The sequence below is a fragment of the Megascapheus bottae genome, chromosome 28, assembly GCF_031878675.1.
Source record: "Megascapheus bottae isolate mThoBot1 chromosome 28, mThoBot2.hap1, whole genome shotgun sequence".
Classification (NCBI taxonomy): Eukaryota; Metazoa; Chordata; class Mammalia; order Rodentia; family Geomyidae; genus Megascapheus; species Megascapheus bottae.
Window position 1 is genome coordinate 14119111 of NC_143536.1, and position 25420 is coordinate 14144530.

At 40.8% G+C, this 25420-nt stretch overlaps 1 long non-coding RNA gene across 5 annotated transcripts; it reads left to right on the forward strand.

Moving 5' to 3' along the window:
- The first annotated feature begins 1964 nt into the window (after positions 1-1964).
- LOC150045247 (uncharacterized) lies at positions 1965-21698 on the forward strand. Of its 5 annotated transcripts, none has more exons than XR_016532987.1 (4): positions 1965-2036; positions 3596-3757; positions 18540-18617; positions 21623-21698. It is a non-coding gene; the product is annotated as an uncharacterized LOC150045247 (long non-coding RNA). The 5 variants fall into 5 exon arrangements; XR_016532986.1 differs by having other exon boundaries at positions 1977-2424; XR_016532988.1 differs by having other exon boundaries at positions 1977-2150.
- The last annotated feature ends 3722 nt before the right edge of the window (positions 21699-25420 follow it).

Here is a 25420-nt window from a genome sequence, read left to right on the forward strand (position 1 = left end):
CAAGCCTAGAGAGCTTCCTCTGGATATTTCCTCTGAATATTTCATCTGAATATTTGAAGAAGAAATGAGTTTTGCATCCTACCCACTCCTATGGAATATAGACCTGGCTGAAATACCACCATACTATCTCCCTTGCATCAGAATGATGTGATGCCACAAACACTATAGACAAGCAAATTATACAGCCAACGTTCCTGAACATACCTGTCCAAATTTGGCACAAACCAACAAAAACATGGAGTTCACCATTTTCAGGAGAGAAACTAGGATTTCAGGATGGATGCCAAAGGATATGATTCCCTTCCTTTGTGCACTGCTGAGAGAGCAGGAACATGGACTTTGCAGAGTCGGTTTTGGTGATAGTGGTATACTTGGAATAGCAGGGCCCGGATGGTCCTCAGAGAAGGTCATGTGGCAGGAGTCATAAGCATTGGCTCAGGAGGGGATGTCTCTAAGAGTAGATGCTGCCCCAGAGCCCTGCAGGTCTATGCAGAATGAGATGATGCCACTGAGTTTTGTTGAAGAAGGACATGAACAGGGATGCGCATGCCCAGAACAGGGAGTGGCCACTGCTCATTCTCAGCTCTGTCTTCCCTACGAGCTCAGTTGCGTAGATCAGTAGTCAGAAAACACTGGGACACATCGTTCTTCACTAAACCAAGTCACTGTGAATTGAACAGAACACCCTGTCCAATTCACAAGCTCTCTCCCAAGAGATGGTTGTTTGTTCAAGACTGAACTAATTCATGTGGTCACACCATTTAAGCAGGTTGTCTTGGAAAAATAGGGTTCTAAGAAAAGTGGGAGCCAAGAAGGCCCTGACGTCTGGGAGGCACACTTGTTGAATTTGCTCCGTGTGTGTGTGTGTGTGTGTGTGTGTGTGTGTGTGTGTGTGTGTGTGTGTGTACTTGGAGAGGAGGAGCCCAGGGTAAACTTTTCTGGGTCCTCAAGGGCTTTTTCATTGAGAACGTGACAGCTTTCAGACAGGGTTGAGACATGGAGGAAGTTGGGTCAGCTCTGTGTCCTCTTTCTTGGCTGGGGCCTGCTCTATGGCAGTTATGGTTCCCCCACAGCATCCTCAGTGTGAGAAATGCTGGGAAATAAGAGTGAAGAAAGTCCTTGCCTCTGGAGTCCATTGCATGATCTAAGGGATTCAATTGCTGAAATCCATCTCTCCAGAGAGCCAACTCCATTTCCTGTCAGCATTTTCCCTCAGTGTGTGACCCTGGGCAAGTCACTTCACTGACTGTAAAATAGAGGGCCCAGGACAACCCCACAGGCCTGATATGCAGTTATGCAGTATGGGTGAATACAGATCCTCTGTAACCTAAATTCACATGCCTTTTCCACCCAGTTTCCTTACATCTGGCTCACTCCTGAAGACAGCAATACTCTTGTACACTTAGCATCAGCCTCTTTCCCTCAGTTACTATATTAAGCTTCACATCACAAAATTGTTTTTTGCCCATCCTGGGCACTGTCCTTGGGCTTTTTCAAGGCTCTACCACTTGAGTCACAGTACCACTCCCAGTTTTTTCTGTGTATGTGGTACTTAGGAATCAAACCTAGGGCTTTATGCACGTTAGGCAAGCACTCCACTAGGTATACTCCTTGCCCCAACAACACCTATTATTTAGTAAGATACTATGAATATTTCCATAACACAGGGCCAGAATTTGAAATAACAAGGTGAAGTCTCACTCTCAGGCTGATGTGGCCCTAAGTGGGACCTGGCCTTCAACTAACAACATGTCAACCATTGTCTGATTCTTCCAGGCTGCTCTGACAGTGCCTCAGACAGGTGCATTAATGAGACCCAGGCGCTCATAGACTTTGAACTATCAGAGCCCCAGCCCAGCAGCCCCCTTCCCAGCTGATCTTGACTCATCCTCTAGATTTGACAGTTAAGGCGCTCGTGTTGGAATGTCGTGGAGCTCTGAGGCAGTTGACAGTTAAGCAGACCACAGGGACTCAGGGCTTGGAGGAGGGGAAATGTGAGCTCTAGGCTGTTCAGTAGGGCTTTATTTGGAACAAAGGTGTGGTCATTTGGACCAGGGAATAAAATTTAGAGCCAAAGTTAACCCAGCATCTGGACTGTTCTGTAGGGCGGGGTCCTGTTTGAGTACACTGAAGATCTAGTGCTACTTTAGGTCAGGAAGATTTGGGAAAATGAGAATCTAAGGATACCAGTCTAGGCCAGAATCTAGTGGTCCCAGGTATTCAGAGAGATCTCTGTCCACAAGGAACAAGCTAAATTCATAACTTTTCCTTCCTTCTTTCCTTTCCTCCATTCCTTCTTTTCAGTTGTGGGCTTGAATTCAGGGCCTGGGCAATGTCCCTAAGTTTTTTTATTCAAGGCTAGCACTTTACTACTATTTTTTTTATTATTGGTGTGTATAAAGGGGCTACAGTTACATTCATCAGGTACATTACTGTGTTCTACTACTTTGAGCTCAGTGCCACTTCCAGTTTTCTGGTGACTTATTGGAGATAAAAGTCTCATAGATTTTCCTTCTTGGACTGGCTTTTGAACCATGATCCTCTTAGCCTTTTGAGTAGCTAGGATTACAGGTGGGAGGCACCAGTGTTCGGCCCGGCTCTGTTTCTTACTTTGCATTTATTATTGTTCAGTGATGTGATTTTGAATAAGAGAGTTCCTAGACTGCCTATCTTACATAACAGAAAATAACAGATTTTCTCATGAACTGTAAAGAATAGTATTCATGCCAGTGAGGAAAAATAAGATTATGTCCTCCCTTGATTTGTCACCTTCTACATACCCTCTTCTCAAGACCATCACTGCTAATAAGTCCTGCTGGTTCTTCCAGATGCCTAATAATTGAAAACCCTTGGCCCAGAGTTTGGCTTAGTGATAGAGTGCTCGAATACCTAGGTTCGATTCCTTGGTACCACATACACAGAAAAAGCTGAAAGTGGTGCGGTGACTCAAGTGGTAGAGTTCTAACCTTGAGGAAAGCCCAAGGACAGTGCTCAGGCCCTGTGCTCAAGCCTGATTTTTCTTTAGTTGTTTTAGTATTATTTAACCTCATAACAATATGCATATGCAGGATTTACTAACCTTTTAACATCAAAGGCCAGGGAATTGAGAGACAAGGGATTTCCCTTCCCAGTTCTACTTAACTTTGATCTCAGGGCAGCAATTGAATCAATCACACAGTGTTGTGCTGGCTTTCTATTATTGGTGTTTGGGATAGTTTGAATGTAGATTGAGTTTTTTGAAGTCACAAAGTCACAGATGGGGTTTCAGTTTTACTCTTGTGCACCTGAATATACAGCTTCCCTACCACTCTTTATTGAAAAGATGGTTATTTTCAATGTATATTTTTGGTTTCCTAGTCAAATACTAGATGGCGATAGGTATATGGGTTGACTTTTGGGTCTTCTGGTCTATTCCACTGATCTTCAGGCATATCTTTGTGCTATTAACGAGCTGTTTTTGTTATAACAGAGTTGTAGGAATATTTGAAGTCTGGAAATGTGATACCTCTAGCATTGCCCATCCCTCCAGATTATTTTGTGATTCAGAGCATTTTGTAAAAGGTTTCGTATGAAATCTTGGATTCTTTTTTGTCAGTAAAGAATGAGGAATACAGAGCAGTGGAGACAGTGCTATATCTAAGAAAGACTTTTCACCACATCACAACACATTGGATCTATGCCTGGAAACATCAGACCTTGAATGTACTGGGAGGGAAAGGAGCTATCTGGTCCTGGATCGTATGTTCTTCTCAGCCCAGTAAGTCCTCTGAACTAGGGACCTCACAATCTGCCTTGCAGAAACCAATTGTGACAACCAACTTAAAAACAATTACATTTCGCCAGATGGCAGTGGCTCATGTCTGTAATCCTAGCCACTCACGAGGATCACGGTTCAAAGCCAACCTTGGCACTAGAGCCCACGAGACTCTTTATCTCCAATTAACCACCAGAAAACCAGAACTGGCACTGTGGCTCAAGTGGTAGAGCACCAACCTTGAGCTGAAGTGTTCAAGGACGGAGCCCAGACCCAAAGTTCAAGTCTCATGACTGACAAAATAAAAAAAAATCATTTCAATTTTGAAGTACTTGCACAAATGTTACTATTGAAATCAGTGTATAAATTCAGTGTATCTGGATCTATGTCTCTCTTTTCATCATTTTCCCCCATTCCTCCAACCCAGTATTTCCTAATGACCGCAAACTTGGATAACAATCTTTTAATTCATATTGACCCATAAAAAAAGACTGTTTGGTTCCAAGTTTTGCTCAGATTTTATATACAACTGAGGGAAAATAAAGTCAGCTATGGTTCACCCAGGTGGTGATTTTGTCAAAGCCTGAGCATCCTGTCATGTGGATTTCAAAACAAAAACAAAAATCAAAAACGAAACTGTAAATTCATAAAGGAGACATAAGTTAGAGCAAGATGTGGTACAAGGAAGCAAAATAAACATGGACTGGACACTTAGGGCTGTGATGAGTAGAAGGAGAAACCACCTAGATAGTGGACAAAGACAAGATATGAGAGTGCTCAAGGTAGTGGATGCAGGCCTTGAGCTGTCTCTGAAGGTCTAGGGAAAATCTCCTAAGAGCCTTGGTCAGGGCCCATAGGGCTCCATCCTAGCTTTTGTCCTTCCCAGAGGCTCTGGGATGTGTCATTCCAGGTTAATGTCACGAAGACACCAGAGTTCACTTCACCTACCTGCTCTTGAGGAACTGATGCTACTTAATTGACTGCTCAGATCTCTGCAGAATAGAATCTGGTGGTATTAATTGGGTGGTGTTAATTGGGTGGTATTAATGGCCCCTCAGGATGATGATAGACCCACCATAGGTGTCTAGTAACCTACTTGAAATTGTAACTAGAAAAATCTAGTCTAGAATTGAAATCTTCTATACAAAGGTAGAAATCTTCTAAAGCCTGACTTTCAAAATGACGAAGGAGGAATTTGGGGGTAGGATCTTTGACTTTCTGCAAAATTACGTAACTCATCCCACTGTTAGCGTTGGTGTGAAGAGTGTAGGGTGGGTATGTATCAAGGTTTTTATTCTCATTTTAGAGGAGCTTTTACAATGGGCTGACACTAAATATCCCTTCATTCTCCCCTCCAAGTGTTGTTGAATGAAGTGTAATCATAAAAAGGGGAATAATGTAACTGCTGCTACTGACTTGTGATCTTGCGTGTAAAGGAGTATTTCTACTAAATCCCTGGGCCCACACTAGAACATTGTCTCCAGGTTCAAATATATGTGTGAAAAAGACTTGTACCTAACAGATTCTATCACAGATTACTTCCCCAAACCGAACATGAAACTTCTTGTGCATCATTCCCAGCATCAGTTTTGAAGTTTGGCAACTGAAGAGACAGGGAGGAGCAGAAGTTTGGGGAAAAGAGCATCTTTCAACAACAGATTAAGACACAAAACACACTCAAAACCCACAGACACAGCCGATCCTATCATTTTGCCATGAAAATGTAACAAGAACCACATAGAAACCTCACACATATTTCCTTTTTGTTTCTGATTTCTTTCACCCTCCCTCGGTCTCCCAAGCAGAGGGTATAATCTCACTGCTCCTGAAACCCTCTCCTCTGATTGAATCTTACCTGAAATATAGTTACCTACCCTCAATTTCACCAGCACTAGAGACAACTTCTGATTCTAGTACCTCCGCCCAGGAACCCACATCTGGAAGAAAATCAGTAGAGTGGTTCCCTCCTCCCTCACTACACCAGGTGAGGGCAAATTGTTCACAGAAAATAAATCTTGTTTTTCCTCTGAGTCTCTGCATAACCGCCATAGGACACTACAGTGAGCCTCCATGGCAATCATTCTGTTCTAACAAATTCATTTCTTTTTATCAAAGACCCACTCCTACTTCCTAGCACAACCCCAAATCAGTTTTCCAGACTAAAGCCAGAGACATTCTTCTTTAGAAATTTGTGACTATGTAACACGTTCACAAGTTGTCTCTGAAACCTGTGACTATAGAAAACATTACAAGGATTATAACAGGTTTTATACTTTATGCAGGTTAGTTTTATGTAACTGGCTTAGCAAACCAGATAGAGAGCAGTATTCCAGTAAAAGGTCACAACCAAAGCTGGTCCAGAGGGCACCAATAGAAAAGGCAAGAGAGCGTTTCTCTTGAAGCATGCATTTCTCAAGCACAATTGGATTGTCAAGTACATTATCCTTAATTCAAAGAGAAAAATGAATGCTGAGGGAAATGCTTCTACTATGCATTTCATAATGTGTGTGGACTTTTATTGTCCTAGATAGTCTCTGTATGATTTTGCACGAGATTCTCATTCAACACCACTCCACTATAGAAGTGACATCTCTCGGAAGAATAATGCCCACGATCAATCATCCTTTCTAAAGTTGATTGAAAGTACAGCTTCGTTGCAATATAAGAAACAGAAAGGTGCTAATTGTGGTAATCCGTATTCAGTCCTTTTGTGGGATCTCGGAGGAAACAGGAAATGGCAGTGTATTGGCAGGTGGAGCTTTCTTGCTATGGCCTTGGGGCTGGAGTGTATGGCAGGGCGTGGACAGCAAACACGGACTGAGCTATTGAGGAAAAAGAGGAGTATCAAAGAAATGGCACATAGATGCCTTGAACTTTCAGGTAGTGTGCCAAAATAGTTGACCTGAAATGTGGTTAGAGGCATAATATGAACAGGCCCATCAGTCCTCTCTCGTGTTTGAAAACTCATATAAAATGCTATTGATTTCATGACATTTCTACAATTCATTTACAAGCACCAGATTATGGTGTTATAGGCAGGAGTAAGAAAGCTTTCTTTTGTCAAGAGCTATTTGGCAATTGATAACATCATTCTTGAGCCACAGAAAATTACCAATACACATAGATGGCAAGAAGTATACATGTCTGCACATGGACTAAATGATTTCCCAGATTTTATGTGGTCTTGAGTGCTGGATATTTCCCACTATTTCTGGCAGAGTTCTCATTTGATTAAAAAAACCTTACCCATAAAGTAGATTTCATCCCAGTAAATATATTTATCTAAATTGTTTATTACTAGTTGTTATGATCCAACAATTTAGTAACTGTCAACTATTACCTCTTTGTCAGTCATAGGGCTTGAGCTCTGGGCCTGGACACTGTCCCTGAGCTACTTTTGCTCAAGGTTAGTACTCTATCACATCGAACCATGACATTTCCACTTCCATTTTTCTGGTATTTAAATGGGAGATAAGAGTCTCGAAGATTTTCTCACCCTTTGAAACTCAGTGCTAAGATCTCTGCCTCCTAAATAGCTAGGTTTCTAGGCCTAAGTCATCAATAGCCAGGCTCATTTCCACTTTCAAGTCTGTCCTAGTGTCAGCAGAATATACATACTCTACTGTTTCTCTGTGGTTTTTATTTGCATTGAATGCTTTCAGACATGCAAAAAATGTATTTCTTGGTTATTTTTATTTGGACTCAGGCCAGTATTCTACCAGTTGTTCCATGTATCCCCAAACCCATTTGCTGTAGCTATTTTTTATGTATGGTCTGCACCTCTATACCCAGCATTTTTGTTGAAATGAAGCTTTGCTAAGTATTTTTTTTTTGGAGCAGTCTACTGTGATGAGTCTACCCCTGCCTCACAAGTAGGTGAGGAAATACATGAGCCACTATGCCTGACACAGAAAATAATCTTAAATCCTAACAGATTTTTCAATTAGGTGAGCTAATTCAAGGTGGTTTACCACATGTCAAAAAAGGCATAATTTCTTTTCTGTCACCACAAAAGGTAGCATATAGTTATTAAATAAAAGTAGGAAATGAGTCAGGTCAAAAAAACCCCACAGGCTATTGTTTTGATGACAAATTTTAATTTAGATGGAGCACTAATCAAAAGATTTGATTTTTGTTGGTTTTGCCCAGAATTAGTGTCAAACTGGGGGAAAGAAAGCCAATGGTAGATGACATACATGGTAATCTTGTTGAGGATTTCTGAGTTCCAGCAAACTGCAAAAAAAAAAATCAAAGAAAAAGTATAAACCTCAAAATTCATAGAGAGGACGGATAAGTTAGGGTAAGATGGAAGCAGAATAAACCCAGCCACTTAGGGTTGTGATGAGTAGAAGAAGAAACCACCTAGTTAGTCAATGGACAAAGACAAGATATGAGAGTGCTCAAGATAGTGCATGCAGGCCTTGAGCTGTCTCTGAAGTTCTAGGGAAAATCTCATTACAGCAGCCTTGGTCAGGGCCCACTGTGCTCCATTCTAGCTTCTGTCCCTCCCAGAGGCTCTGGGGTGTTTAGTATCATTCTAGGTTAATGTCAGGAAGACTCTAGGGTGGGATTTACCATCCTGCTCTTGGAAATACTTTATCCTACATAGTGGTTATCGCTTGTCAGGGAACAGAAGCTTCCAGGTTGAATCCTCAGATCTCTGGAGAACCAAATCAGAACTTCAGTGGTATTAGCTGCCCTGGTAGGGGTGGCCCTCCGAATATGTCAGTATCCTCTTGAACACAGACTCACCGTTGGTGTTCAGTAATGTACTTGATCCTGTCACTAGAATAATCTAGTGAAATCTTCAATACAAAGGTAGAAATTTTCTATGAAAATGACTATAGGCGGAATCTGGGGGTAGGACCTTTGACTTTGGGCAAAAATTATATATCTCATCCCAGTATTAGTGACTGCATGAAGAGTCTGGGGTAGATGTGTATTAAAGTCATGTTTCAGTTTCTTACTTCTCAGGACAGAGGAGCATTTACAATGAGCTGACACAAAATGTCTTCTCATTCACCCCTCCACGTGGCCTCTGAATGTATATTGAGAAAGGGGAGAATAATGAAAGTGCTGGTACAGGCTCTGTTCTTGAAGAGTATTTCTTTTTCCACTCTGGGACCACACTAGAAGAATATTGCCTCCAGGTTTAAATATATGTGGGAAAAAGACTTTCTCCAAGCAGGTTCTAGCACAAGATTACTTCCCCAAAACAAACTTGAAACTTCTTGTGCACAAACACCAAGGGTCATAAGCGGCATCACAAACTCTGAGATGTGGCAATGGAAGAGGAGAGAGAGCATGTGTTCTGGGAAAGAGCAAATGTGTAAATGACAGATCCAGACATAAAGCACACTTACAACCCACAGACACAGCAAATCATACCATTGTGCCACTGAAATGTGAAGAAAAAAAAAACCAACATAGAAGCCCACATAGTTTTTTCTTTCTGATTTCTTGTGTCCTTTCTCAGCCTCCTCAGCAGAGGTATAAAGAACCTCACCTCTTGGATCTTACTTAGCAAACAGTTACCTATCAATTTCAATTTCACCATCCCTGTAGACAATTTCTAAATTCCCCACAAGGAGCCTACAGCTGGAAGAAAATGAGTAGAGAGATCTATTGACTCTTCCCAGATTACACCAGATAAAGGCACACTGCTTACAGAAGGTCAACCTTGTTTTTCCTCTCACGCAGGCCATAGCCTAGAGCTTCTGTGGCAATCGTTTTGTACTAGCAAAACCACTTCTTTTTATCAAAGACCCATTCCTCCTTCCTAGCACAGTATCAGGGTTCTAGATCCAACTCAGAGGAATACTTCCTTAGAAATTTGTGAATACATAGTACTTTCAACAGTTGCCCCTGAAGCCTGGAATTATAGAAATCACCATGAGCATTAGAACAGGTATCACACAGGTCAGTTTTCTCCCACTGGCTTAGCAAACCAGACAGAGAACAGTGTTCCAGTCACTGATCATAATCAAAGCTGGTCCCGAGGATGCCAGTAGAAAAGGCAAGAGAGGCCTTGTCTTGAAGCATGTACTTCCAAAGGACAATTAGATTGTCAAGTACATTACCCTTAATTCAAGAAGGAAAATGGATGCTGAGGGAAATGCTTTCACTCTGCATTTTATAATGTGAGTGGGGACTTTTATTGTCCTAAACAGTCTCGGTATGGTTTTGCAGGAGATGCTCACTCAACATCACTCTACTATAGAAATGATCTCTTTCAAAAAATAATGTCTACAGACAATCATTCTTTCTAAAGTTGAGTGAAATCAGAGCTTCGTTGCTACTAGGTAAGACACAGAAGAGTTTTCTTGCAAAGCCCAGCAGGAGATACATGTAGTCCTATGTGGGATGTAGGAGAAAACAGGAAAAGTCAGTATATTGGCCATTGATGCTTTCTTGCTGTGGACTTGGGGCTGGAGTGTGTGGCAGTGGGTGAATAACAAACATGGACTGAGCTTCCTCAGCAGAGGAAGAGGAGCAGTAAAGAATTAAGACATAGCAGTCCTGAGTTTTTAAGTAGTGCGCCAAAACAGTCGACCTAAAATGTTAGAGGCATGCTGTGATCCAACGAAAAGGCTTATCATTGCTCTCACGTGTTCGAAAACGCACCTGAAGTTTTCATGACGTTTCTACAATTCATTTACAAGCACCAGATTATGGTGGTATAGGCAGAACCATTTGGTAGTTGATAATGCCATTCTTGAACCACAGAAAATTATCAATACATGTAGATGGCAAGAAGTATATGTGTCTGCACCTGTACCAAATTATTTCCCAGGCTTTCTATGGCCTTGAGGACTGGACATTACCCACTATTTCTGGCAGAGTTCTCATTTGGTTAAAAACCATTATCTATGAAGTTGACTTCATCCCAGTAAATATATTCTAAACCATTTGTCACTAAATTTTGTTATCAAGGTAATAAAATACTGCTGAAATACAATGATTTAATAACAATCGTTACCTATTTGTTTGTAGGTCTTGGGGCTTGAACTCTGGATCTGTATATTGTCCCTGAACTCTTTTTGCTCAAGGCTATTGCTCTACCATTTTGAACAACAATTTTATTTCCAGTTTTCTGGTGGTTAAGTTGAAGATAAGTGCCTCACAGATTTTCCAACCTGGATTGGCTTTGGACCTCAAAACTAACATCTCAGCCATCGAAGTAGCTAGGATTACAGTTGTGAGCCACCAGTGCCTGTATTATCACCTCTTAGAGTATGTCCTTGTTTCAGCTTTATACACATACTCACTTGCTTCTCTGTGGCTTTTATTTGAATTATATGCTTTCAGGCATATAAGAGAATTGTACCATTGTTGATCACTTTCGTTTGAACTCAGGCCAGAATTCTACCAGTTAAGTTACATATCCCAAACTCCTTTTGCTGTAGTTATTCCTTAGGTAGGCCTTGCACTACTATTCCCAACATTGTTGTTGAAATGAAGCCTTGCTCATACTTTTCCTGGGGTGGTCTAGAAGATGAATCTATCTCTGCCTCCCGAGTAGGAGAGAAAATACATTAGCTACACTGCCTGACACAAAAATTTCAAATCATCAGAGTGTTCTGTGGATCAAGTGAGATCAAGTTACTTTAGGTGATTTGGTGTCAAAAAAAAGGCATTTCTTTTGCCATCACCATGAAAGGTAACAGACAGTGAATAACCATAATAGTTATTAATGAAAAGTAGGAAAGAGGAGCCAGGCTTAAAAAAAAAACTAGTCTCTACTTTGGATAATAAACTTTTATTTTCCTCTAAACCATTTGGTTTGCTTAGAGTTCATATTGAACTCTGATAAAACTCAGCTATTGGTGACACGGACGGTGATGTTGTTAAAGGAGAACTTTTCGTAGGATTGCCTGCAAAAAAAAAAATTAAAACGAACTTCAAAATTCATGGAGGGGACAGCGAAGTTAGGGTAAGTGAGGTGTGTTACAAGGAAGCAGAATAAACATGGACACTTGCGGTTGTGATGAGTAGAGGAAGGAGAAACCACCTAGAATGTGGGGAAATGCCAGATATGATAGCGCTCAAGGCAGTTCTCGGAGGCCTTGGGCTGTCCCTGAAGGTGTAGAGAAAAATCCCATGACAACAACCTTGGTCAGGGCTCACTGTGCTCTGTCCTAGCTTCTGTCCCTCCCAGAGACTCTGGGATGTACAGTATCATTCCAGGATAATGTCAGGAAGACACCAGGGTTCACTTACCATCCTGGTCTCTTAAGATTTTTTATTTGTGCTTCTTAAGTGGAAGTTCTTGATTGAACCCTTAGTGCTCTGCAGAACACAATCAGGACTTCACCCACCTCGCCTGGCGAGGCCCCTCCACGTAGCTCTGTACCCCAGACCCACTCTAGTGTCGATGAACGAACACACTTGCTCCTGTCACGAGAGCAATCTAGAATTGAAATCCTTGATACAACGGTAGAAATTTTCCAAAGCCTGACTTAGGAAATGATTACAGGAGGAATTTTAGAGTAGGACCTCTGACTTTCTACAAATTACATAACTCATCCCACCGTTTGTGATGGTGTGAAGAGTGTTGCGTAGATATGTATCAAAGTCATGTTTTCCTCCCTCTCTTCTCAGGAAACAGGAGCTTTTACAATGGGCTGAAACAAAATGTCCTCTCATCCAGCCTTGGAGGTAGCCTTTAAATGAGGTATATCAGAAAGGGGAGAATAATGTAAGTGCTGCTACTAGCTCTAATTTTGACTGAAAAAGATTGTTCCTGCATCTCTGTGCCCACACTAGAAGGATACTGTCTCCATGTTCAAATATATGTGTGACTTGTGCCCAGAAGATTCTATCACAGTTCAATTCCCCAAAATGAACTTTCTGTGCATAATCGCCAACAGCGCTCATAATTTGCAGCATAAAAATTTGAAGTACGACAATGGCAGAGGCAGAGAAGAACAGGTGTTCTGGGAAAGATCTTTAGACAACAGATGAAGTCACAAAGTACACTCAAAACCAACAGTCACCGAAAATCATACCATTTTACTATTCAAATGTAAAAAGAACAAATGACATAAACCACCCAGGTTTCCTATTTGTTTCTGATTTCTTTTGTCCTGTGTCTCAGCTTTCCAAGTAGAGGGATTACGCTCACTGCTCTTTAAAACCTCTTATCGGATCTTACTTGGAATATAGTTACCTACCTTCAGTTTCACCAAGAAATCTTCCAATTTTAGCAGCTCCCCCCAGGAGCCCACATGTGAGGAAATCAGTAGACAGAGTGGTTTTCTCCTCCCTGACTTCACCAGGTGAAGGTATAGTGCTTACACAAGACTGACCTTGGTTTTTTTCTCTTGCCTAGGACACTGCCTACAGCCTGAGTAGCAATAGAAATTTCTTTTTTGCCAGTCCTGAGGCTTGAATTCAGCACCTGAGCACTGTCCTTGGGATTTCTCAAAGCTAGGGTCAGAGCTCTACCACTTGAGCCACAGCACCACTTCCAGCTTTTTCTATGTTTGTGGCACCAAGGAATTGGATCTGGGTCTTTGTGCATGGGAGGCAAGCACCCTACCACTAAGCCAAACTCCCAGCCCCAAACCTAATTTCTTTTCCTCAAAGACCCTTTCCTCCCTCATAGCACAACCCAGAATGAGACTTTTCTAAATGGAAGCCAAGGGGCTACTTCCTAAGAATTTTGTGAATACATACCACTTCCACAAGTTGTACCTGGTGCCTGTAATTATACAAACAAAAATAGAGTGAGCATTAGACAGGTCTGTTTTCTCACACTGGCTTAGAAAACCAGATAGAGAACAGTGTGTCAAGGGTCACAACCAACGCTGGTCCAGAAGACACCAATAGAAAAGGCCAGAGAGCACTTCTCTTGAAGGATATCCTTCCCAAGTACATTGTGATTGTCCAGTACATTTATCCTTAATTCAAGGAAGAAAACCAGTGCTGATGGAAATACTTCTACTATGCATTCTCTAATTGGCACAAGCACTTTGACTGTCTTAGATAGTGCCTGTATGATTTTGTAAGAGATTCTAACTCAATGTCACCCCACTACAGAAATTACATCTTTTAAAGGATGTTTATGGTCAATCTTTCTTTCTAAAGTGAAGTGAAAGTAGAGCTTCATGGCTACTATGTAAGACACAGAAAAGTGCTCTTGTAAAATCCAAGGGCTGATAGAGATTTCCCTCCTGTGTGGGACCTAGGAGGAAACAGAGAAATGTCCGTATGTTGACATTTGGAGCGTTCTTGCCGTGGACTTGGGCTGAAGTGAATGGCAATGGGTGAATAACAAACATGGACTGAGCTGTTGCTAAAGGAGAGGAGCAGCAAAGAAATGAGACAGAGGCCTTGAACTTGCAAGGAGTGCACCAAAATGTGGTTAGGGACACAATAGAAGCCAATGAAGAGGACATCATTACTCTCACATGTTTGAAAACACATCTCAAGTGCCAATGTTTTCATGATGTTTCTAAAATTCATTTACAAGCACTAAGTTCGGTTGTTATAGGCAGGAGTGGGGATGCTCTTTTCTGTCAAGAGCCATCTAGCAATTGATAATGCCATTCTTGCGCCACAAAAATGATGGCCATGCATGTACCAAATAATTTCTCAGACTTGGTATGGCCCGAGGGCTGGATAGACACTACCATTCCTGGCAGATTTCTCATTGGTGAAAAGCCATTAGCCATGAAGCAGACTTCATCCCAGGAAATACATTTATTTAAACCACTTATCACTGATTATTAGCAAAATAATCAGATACTGTTTTGACAAGGTTGAAACGTATCAGTCAAGCATTGCCTCATTGTTTAGTCGTCAGTCACGGGGCTTGAACTCAGAGCCTGAGGACTGTCACTGAACGTTTTTTGCTCAAGGCCAGTGTTCCACCACTTTGAGTCCTCGTTCCACTTCCACTATTCTGGTGGTTAGATTGAAGATAAGAGTCTCAAAGTATTTCCTGCCTGGGTTGTCTTTGAACTATAGTCCCCACGTCTCAGCCACCTAAGTAGCTAGGACATGTGTGAGCATGTGTGAGCATGTGTGAGTGCCCAGTGCCCAGATTATTTCCTCTGTGTGTGTCTCTGTCTCAGCATTATACATATACTCTATTGTTTCTCTGTGGTTTTTATTTGCATTTTATGTTTTCAGATATACAAAATAATTGTGCTTTCTTGGTTACTCCGTTTGAACTCAGGCAAGCGTTCTACCACTTTAGTTATATATCCTAACCCTCTTTGCCATAGTTATTTTTTAGGTACAGTCCATAACACAATGTCCATTTTTGTTGAAATGAAGACTTACTAATATTTTCCACTAGATTTATTTTCCTGCTTGGACCGTATTCTCCCTTCCTTGTGCAAGAAGCTAAGAGGAAATGAAAATGAAACTTGGATTTCTTGAGTTCATAGCAAACATACAGTACCACGCTACCTGATATGATCAAGTCATGGAGAAGCCTGCAGTGTTTACTCAGATCCAGTGAAGAGTTCCTTCTTCCCTTCTGACCATTTTAAATCCTCCATTTTGCCTTATTTTGTCTACAAAGACCAACTAGTTCTGCCTAAATTGTGACTCCATATATCACTTGATAGGATTCACATTTCATTGAATTTTATTTCAGTAAAGACTTAAGTCTAGGAAAAAGCATTCTATTAAGTCTTAATTTATGTAAAAATGATACATTAAATATTTTAAATACAGATGCCTTACCAACTAAAAATGACCATACATCAAAAAGTACATGTCCTTCAATCTTCAGGTTCCTCCAGGATATAGAAACAAAAGCCATATAATGAGTGATTGTTGTCCTTAATGTACTATGTTATCTCTCATCTCTTTTGCTGTTCCTTGGTTATCTCATATTGTTACAATAGTTCACCTTGTTATCTGATATATTTTATATATGCTTAATTGGGTATTTGAAATAGGATAGGGAAGGGGGGAAATCAAGATGAGCTAAGGGGGAGGGGAGGGGAGGGAAATGGGGACCATGTCATGAGAAAAGGTATCAATATTTGTGAAGTAATGTACCTTCTATCTAGTGAATATAATGTAACCCTTGTATTAATTATAATAAAAATATATTTAAAAAAAGTATATGTCCTTCAATCTTCAGGTTGAAACTTTTTAAATAAAGACCTGGAAACACAACAAATTAGGGCTGGGATGTAGCTCAGTGGCAAAGCGCTTGCCTAGTAAGTGCAACGTCCTGGGTTCGATCCCCAGTGCCAAAAAAGAAAAGACAAAAAAATACAGTTAAAAAAAAACCCCAACAAAAAAACCACAAGAAATTAAAGAAAGTTTGGACAAATGGGAGCATCTGTATGGCAAAGGACATAGCTAGGAAGTTAAACAGAAAGCCCACAGAGTGGGAGAAAATCTTCACTAGGTATACAACAGACAAAGGCCTCATATCTAAAATATATCAAAAAATTGAATCTCTCCAAAACAAATCTTCAAAGAAACAACCACCCCATTAAAAGATGGGTTAAAGACTTAAAGACTTAAAGAGAATTCTCTGAAGAAGAAATAAGAACGGCCTATAGACACATGAAGAAATGCTCAACATCGCTGGCCATAAATGAAATGCAAATCAAAACAACTTTGAGATTCCACCTTACTCTGGTTAGAATGGCCATGATCAAGAAATCAAATAACAGATGCTGGCAGGGATGTAGCCAGGAGGGATTGCTACTACATTTGTTGGTGGGAGTGTAAACTTGTTCAACAACTATGGAAAGCAGTATGGCATTTCTCCAAAAGACTAAACATAGAACTCCCCTATGACCCAGAAATTCCACTACTTGGCATTTACCCAATCGTCCAGAACAAGGACATACTAAATCCACCAGCACAACGATGTTCATTGCAGCACTATGGAACCAACCCAGAGGCCTCTCAGTAGATGATTGGATCAAGAAGATGTGGTATTTATACACAATGGAACTCTATGCTGCCATCAAAAAGAATGACATTGCCCCATTTGTAAGGAAATGGAAAGACTTGGGGAAAAATCATATTAAGTGAAGTAAGCCAGACCCAAGGAACATAGGCTCAATGGTTTCCCTCATTTGTAATAATTAGTACACATCTAGGACTCTCCTAGCAGAGAATTACAATAGCTCAAAACCTAGGCACATAAGGTCATATAGGATGAGACCAAATGAAAGGATCTCTAGGATACGGAAACAAGAGCTTTATCTTGTGTGATTGTTGTTCTTAATGTACTATGTTATTTCTCTTCTCTTTTGTTGCCCTTTGGCTGATCTCATATTGTTACTGCATCTGGCTTTGTTACCTTGTATATTATGTATAGGTTTATTTGATTATTTGAGATAGGAAAAGGAATTGGGAAAAACAAAATGATTGGTAGGGGGTGGGGGAGGGAAATGGGGACAAAAACATGAGAAGGGGTATCAATGTGTGAGAAGTAATGCATCTAGTATCTGGCGAATGTAACTGTAACCCCTCTATCCATTACCCCAACAATAAATTTTTTTTTTTAAATGTGTGTCCTTCATTCCATTTCTATGTCATTTTGAATCCACTGAGTTGGTGAGTATGTCAAATCACAGTGACATAGTTCACAAGGAGAGGCTTGGGTTAGGACGGGAACTAATGTTCTTTACCCAGATGTTTGAGGCTTACAAAAGTAATAAGGATATCATTCTATGACCAAAGAACTAGTCAGAACCGGATCCTATATATATTTAAATTTTTACCCTATATTTTTGATTTGGATAAGTCTTCCAGCATATTATCCTACAGAGTCACTTGTACCTCCCAAAGATCTATGAATTGGTCAGAAACATCAGGGTATATTTTTTGCATTTTTATATGAATGAAGTCCGTGCAAAAATCTATTATACTGGCTTATGGAATAATACAAAGCAATTTAAATTCACAGCTAGTCACTCTTTAGGATAGTACATTTCATGGCTCATCTAGGAATGGTAAACGCTCTGCAGTGGGGCTAGTGACCTCATTGGTGAGTTCTAAATACATCGCAGGAGCTGATAGCAACAGCACAGACAACTCGAAAGGGCCCGTGTTTTGTTCTTCAATGTACTGATTCAGGATCTTGGGTCATTCATATTGGTTGTGAGCCTCAGCAACTGGAGAAATGAGGAAACAAACCAAACTCCAGATACAACTCTGGTATGGTCTAGATGTTATAATGTAGATTGAATCTGACATTTGATAATGAAATTGTTGATCACTGTGTATTTCGATGATAGTCTTACTGAACAAATAACAAGTGAAAAGATTCTCCCAAGAACATTCTTAATATGGGGTACTTGTTTTAAACAAAACATATAATTATTAAAATTTAAGTACAGATGTTTACTTTAGCTCATTTTAATGGGCACTCAGTTACATAGATTCTGAGGATCTGCTTGTGGAAAAAAAAAGCTATTAAAAAATGTGATCTGCCCTAAAATACATGGATCAAGTAAAGCTTATAGGGTTAAAAAAGAGGTGTAAATGGGTTTTTCCCTTTATAGAGATCATAGCTGTCTCCACAGAGCATCTCCTTAGCATTTCACAAGAAGAGCAGCAGGAGCAGCAGACATGGCCCAAATCATAAGCATGTCTCTGGGACCACAAACAAAAGGAACCCTGTGGAATTGTGCACATCACAGGTAGAGGGCCTGTGCAAAAGGAAGAAGACATAGGAAGGTGTGACCCTAAGGAAGTCTCAGAGCAAGCAGACCAGGCTGCTGGGTCTCCGTAGCCAGAGGTGGGTGTTGGGTATACCAAGGCCTACTGAGTGACCAATGTCTGATGTTTTCTCCAGCTATGATTGGGGCTGAAAGCAACCACAAAGCGAAGAACATGAGATACAGAGACCAACATAGGATTTCTCTCTCCACCAGTGAGTACCACAGGAATTACAAGTTTGGGATATATGTGTCAGATGAAGTAACCCTTTCCTTCTATGTGGACCTAGATACCAAATCTGAAGCTTCCCTGTTTAAGAATGTGAAATCCCGGGGCCGGGAGCATGGCCTAGTAGCAGAATGCTTGCCTAGCATGCAGGAAAACCCAGGTTCGATTCCTTGGTACCACATACATAGAAAAGGCCAGAAGTGGTGCTGTGGCTCAAGTGGTAGAGGGCTAGCCTTGAGAAAGCCCAAGGACAGCACCTAGGCCCTGAGTTCAAGCCCCAGGACTGGCCAAAAGAAATGTGAAATCTCCTACATCTGTGGATGTGAGATATACTGATGGATCTAGCCAGTGCAGAGGACTGCACTGTTTACAGAGTCCAGATATTATCTAGCATGGTACCATACAGGGACAGAAGAGCTCGTAGACTGAGTTACACGCCGATTGACTACTTGTCATAAATCTGCCAGTCCCTTGGACTCTAAATTATTTTTGCCAGTCCTGGGCCTTGAACTCAGGGCCTGGGCACTCTTCTTGGCTTTCTCAAGAGTAGAGCTCTACCACTTGAGCCACAGCACCACTTCCTGCTTTTTTTCTATGTATGTGATACCGAGGAATCAAACCTGGGTCTTCATGCATGGTAGGCAAGCACTCTACCACTAGGCCAAACTCCTGGCCCCTCTAAATTTTAATCCCCGGACCAAATGACCACATCTTTGTTCCAGATAAAGCCCTGCTGAACAGCCTAGAGCCCACATTTGTCCTCCTCCAAGCACTGAGTCCCTGTGGTCTGCTTACTGTCAACTGCCTCATAGCTCATGACATTCCAACACGAGTGCCTTAACTGTCAATCTAGAGCATGAGTCAAGATCAGCTGGGGAGGGAGCTGCTGGGCTGGGGCTCTGATAGTTTAGAGTCTATGGCTGCCTGGGTCTTGTTAATGCATTTGTCTGAGGCACTGACAAATTCATGTTTCAATGACATGGAAGGGAAATCAGTGGCTTTGGCAGGTGGGAGCTGCTTTGCTTTGCTGCCGAGAGGACATCTTCTCAGTGACCATAATCAATGATGACAAGGAGGTGACATAGGAAAGAGTTGAGGTGAAAACTCAAGCCCTTCCCCCTCCACAGACTGGCTCCCCCATCTCATCATCCTCTGTGTTTTCATCTACACTCCCTTCCCAAAGCCCACGATGCTTCTGTGCTGCAATGAGGGCGGTAGATGCCAATCTCCAGAATACGTCCCTGGCCCTCCAGTCCCATCGATATGACCAGGAGAGAACATATGTACCATTCTCTTCCCCCAAGAGGCAGTCACTGTCTCCTGCCTGCTTCCTTTTTCTGAATAATGCCAGTTTTGTTTCTCTCCTGCCCTATTCATCTGCAGTACAACTGGACGATCGTGAAAAGGTAGTCTCTCCCCAAAACAGTGAGGTCCTTCCTAACTCAGGTGTCCATTCCATTGTTCTGGGACTGTGTGGATTCCCTGAATATAACCACAACCAACTCTTTTCTTTTTTTCTCTTTACAGGAACAATAGCATTTTAATATTAATATTCAAATCTAACATTTCCTAAACTTGCCCACCTTAGTCTCTAATCGCTTTTTTCTTTTCATGTTAATATTCATTCACTATAATATGTAACACACTGGGTTTATCAAAAAACATTTTTGCATGGTCTCTGGAACCCTGGGTTTTGGTGATGGGAGATACCCTCTCTAGCTGGACCCTGAGTAGAGGGCAGGTCACTGGATCTAATGCTAGTGTTACTTTGGCATGATGATAGATGTTGGCCTCAATGATTCTCAGTAGCCTTACACTTGAGGAAAATGGAATGTACACTGTGGCCTGAGTCTGTAACTGCTTATCCTCTGGCCAGCCAGATCCAGGAAAAACATCCCTACATGGAATGTTCAGGTTTTTTGCCTCTTTTCCTTCAGGTGAAAATGGTAGACCTGGCCTTACACTTTATCTTTGTCTGCAGGCGGAAGTTCCACTTCTGAAGCACAAAGTTGTAGTTAGCTATATTGTTTATGGCACAATAACATTAGCATTGTCAGGGATGTTCACATCCTAGTCAGACCCTGTTTTTTTATTATTAAATAATTTATTAATGTCGATTTTTACATCATATTTTAAATGACAAGTTTAACAAACAAGTGTTCAAGAAGGGAATCTCTATTTACAGTCACTGGGACTTAGTATTTAGAACTTAATCAAAATTAGGCTAAGGGTTTGTATGTCATAGAAACATATTAATTTATGAAATAAAACATTATGTCTATAGAGTCATAGATTTTTATGCCTATGTAGTAGTGTTTATATTTCCAGTACCATGTCCATAGCATTGGGTACACAAGTATTGAGTCCTCCCTCACTCTTGTACTGTTTGGATCTAATAGCCACATATTTAGGATACCATGTGCCTTTTGTTCCTTTGGTCTTGACTTGTCTCACTCAATATGATTTACTCTAGATTCATCCACTTCCCTGCAAATGCCATTATTTTATCTTGTCTGTTGGCTATGTAGAATTCCATTGTGTATATGTACCACATTTTCTGTATCCATTCATCTGCAGTAGGGCATCTGGATTGTTTCCTGGCTATTGTGAATAGTGCAGAGATGAACATAGCTGAGCAGGTGTCCTTATAATATCTTGGGTCATGATGTTCAGGATAGATGCCCAGAAGTGGCATCAGACTAGGTTGTGTTACGTGCTCTGGGTTGTTTGGATGTGGTTTGCCTCAGAGTTTCATACTCTGGAGGCTTCCTTCTGAGTGTGACAACGTTGAGAGATAGTGAAACCTTTCAAAGGTAGGGCCTTCCAAAGAGAAAAGTGTACTTTGGTATACCAGTCTAAGAATTTAAGTACAGGTAATCAGGTCCTGTGTTGCCACATGAAGTTTTATTTATTTTATATGTAAATCAAGCCTTAAATCCTTAGGTTTTTCTCTCATATTATGTAATCTCTCTCCTTAATATTCACATACAGGTATTGTGAAGGAATCTGGGATCAGACTGGCTGTCCACAAGAAAAGACAGGATACGTCTTCCTTTCTCACCATCCATAATCCATTCTGGTCATTTCCACGTCTTCCTGCATCCCCCTGTAAAGACATAAAATGAATTATTGTGAGAATGATACGGTCCTGTGTCCTATGCACAGATCTGTTCGTTTGGTAACATTAGAAAGTAGATGAGAAATTGATCAAGTCAAGAGAATACACAAGTTAGGGCATTTTTATGCAAATATAGAATTTTTATTAGGGAGGAAAAAATGATATCCTGGACAAGAGTCACTGTGATGTGTTTTGTAATCTACTAACGGTAGTTCTTATTGTAGTCTAGACTCAGATCTCAGTTGGAAAATAATTCTTCACATTCATGTATGTTATGAATGACATGCATGTTTATGTGATCATATTGTAACTCACTGGGAAAATTAGGAAATAAAAAAGCAATGCTATATTTCAAACCCAGACAGGCCATCTTACTTCTGCTTTTGTTTGGTCTTCCTCATTTGTCTAGCGCTGAGGAAGAGAATTGATCAAGGTCCTCGAGACAACTAAGATGACACAGATGACTGTCACTAAAATGACAATGTTGTTTGAGATTATTGAGGATTGTTAGCGTGGATGTGGTTCAAGAATAGAGAAGAAAGGAGAGGGGCAAAAATGTTGGTAAGTCTGAGAAGCGTTAGCTTCCCGGCTAAAATAAATGTCAACAGTTTGCAATGGTTAAATCCTTTCTGAACACCAAGGTACATGCTTGGCTTCAATGACTAAGTCCAACTCCTCCCCTGCTCTGTCATCAACGGAACTAGATTTCTACAAGCTCATGGATCACTTTCGAGATCTTTTCTTTCCTCGAACATGCCCAGATCCTCTCATATATTGCCACTGGTTTCTTACTTGACTAAAAGCAACCCCCCTTTAGAAGATAGGAATTTAAGGCTGGATATTGTCTTCTAATTCCCAAATCCCCCTTTAAAGGGTAATTTGTATGTCAAAAGAAGGTTTGAAACAAATGCCATATAATGAGTGATTGTTGTCCTTAATGTACTATGTTATCTCTCAGCTCTTTTGCTGTCCCTTGGTTATCTCATATTGTTACAGTATTTCACTTTGTTGTCTGATATATGGATATATGTGTATTTGGTTATTTGAAATTGGATAGGAAAGAGGGGAAAACAAGATGAGGATGGAGGTGGGGGGGGGGAGGGAAATGGGGACCAAGACATGAGAAATGGTATCAATGTATGTGAAGCAATGCACCTTCCATCTGGCGAGTGTAATGTAACCCTTCTATTAATTACAATAAAAATATATGGAAAAAAGGTTTGAAAACTCTGCAAACAATTAACTACTTACGTAGGACCTTTTCTTTCATGAAACTTACAGATATCATATGTGTGTGTTCCCAGAGGCAATGCCTTTCGGCTCACAACAGCCTCCACAAGAGAGACCTGTCTTCCTGGAGTTTGGCACGAGGTAGGTATGGATGCTCCCTAACTTAACTGTTCTGGAAACTGGAACCAACAGGGATATATCCAAGGATGGTAACCAGGCTGAACCCTGTGTTATTTGTCACTGTACCTAGTGTCATTTGAGAATTGTAAAGCTTGTCAAGGTCGTGTTAAATATAATAAGTTAACTAAGCTCTGTGAGCAAGGGCTGTGAAGGCCACCTGCATTAGTGCATGTTCACCCGCGCTCTCCTACCTGTACCGCAGCACTGTCATAGCTGGGGGCTGATCCCGGTCGTACGGTTTATGAACTTCACACGAACAACAAGACAGTCTGCCACTAAGTGTAATGTATGTTCTGTAACTACTGTGCCACCTCAAATGACAGGTAACACTGTGTAAGCTTTACTAGTGACAGGCATGTGTAGAACTCCTTAACATGGCGACTAGGCAGACCGTGAGAAAAAGATGAACGCAAATCTGTAGCTTCAATGAGCAACTATATGCCCTTGGCTCGCTTCCCTTTACAGAGCGAAATTCCCTGACCATTTTTATCTGCTAGGTAAGGGGTGTGGATATTAATCTAACTCTACTCTTAGCTTTAGCTATGCTAAGAAAATCATGTGTATGTTAGTAGTGGGTTATTTTCCAAAACTTCATACAAATACCGTGATATGCACTTTCTAAAACGTTTTTTGAGGAAAAGAGAAAAACTGTCCCAATTACACTGACACACACGCCACATCGACACACTTACAGATACCCCGCAGCCTTCAGCCCCAGAAATGCACACACACCACCAACATGACATGGCTGCTCCCAGTGGAGAAAAATGACACTGGTAAACATGATGGTGGTATCGCCATTCTTGCTGAGCCAGCCCTCCTTCCTCTTTGTCTACACAAAATTGGAATCAATGAGGATGTTTAACAAAAATTGGCAAGAAAGTCCAATCTTTCCCAGCACATCGGCATTTTCTAAGCCTGTGAGTGAACTGAGAATACATACAATTTCCATGGGTTGTGGAGTCCACCTGCAAGAAGAGAAGAAAAGATACTATGAGGAGCTGGTCATGTTTGGCCTTATATGGACAGGTCAAGTCTTTAATAGGCGACATTAGCAAATGACATGGGATGAGCTGGTGTTTCAGCACTCATCTAAAGATAAAAGCCTACAAAGGAGACATGTGTATGAGGGTGAAGGACTGAGGCAGGCTTGGGCAAAAGTATAAGGTAATAGAGGGAAAAGCCATGCCATCTACAAAACATCTACTAATGTGACTGAAACAGTGTAGTACTTTTCCTAAGGAAATATCAATCTTCAGTTGAAACCCATGTTACAAAGAGAAAGAACGTTTAAGAAAGCCTTTAAAAATAAAAAAATAATATGAGTTAGGAGAATAACATAAATTCAACCTTCGATGGTATTTTCAGGAAAGGCATAATGTTTAGCATTCAGACTCCCTCAAGTCAGTGTCGTGTGGCTCATGCAAAACATTTCTAAAGTCATTGAGTGACAAAATTGTTGGCTGCCCAGCAGTTGCTAAATGATGTGATCACATATCAGCAACATCTGGACACTGGCTTCACAATCATGAAATTGATCACTCAATCTGTTCCCATACTGGAAATTAATATGATTTGCATATTAATTAAGCTTTCTTGAATATACATGGTAAGTTTCACATCTGAAAATCATTGAAGACAAGAAGTATAAAATAACATTTGTGTTTCTGATTAAAAGAAATAACTTTACCTCATCAGCACAATTGTTCTTCTTCTTCTGAGTAGTCACATGGCACTATCACCATGGTGGCCTTCATGGAATCTGGTAAGAAACAGTGACTGTCAGTACCTTGGCTTTCATGGTATAAACGCACCTTTGTGAGTTCTTGTGAGACTTTCATAAAGAATCTAAGGAAGACTAGAGTAGAACTGAACAGCTAATGTTATGCTTCAAATACATTCCTTAAAATACGCAATAAACTGAAAATGCAATGTCAGAACCTCTACAGTGAATATTATGGATTTATTGCACTTGAGATTAGTTAACCTCTAGTATTTGCGCAGTACTTCACATAACAATGTGACAATTCGAGTACTGTTTCCTCTCCAGATGATAAATCACATTCATCAAGATAGACCCATTGTGCTCTGTATAACGTACTTGGACAACTTTCAAAGGAAAAAAATCCTATGTTATAGAAATATGAGAAACATAAAATCTTGAAGAAACCAAAGAAGATGCCAGAAGATAGAAAGGCATCCTGGCTGAATTTGTACCATGCAAACTGTCATCCTACGAAAAGGGAAGCTACAGAGTCAAT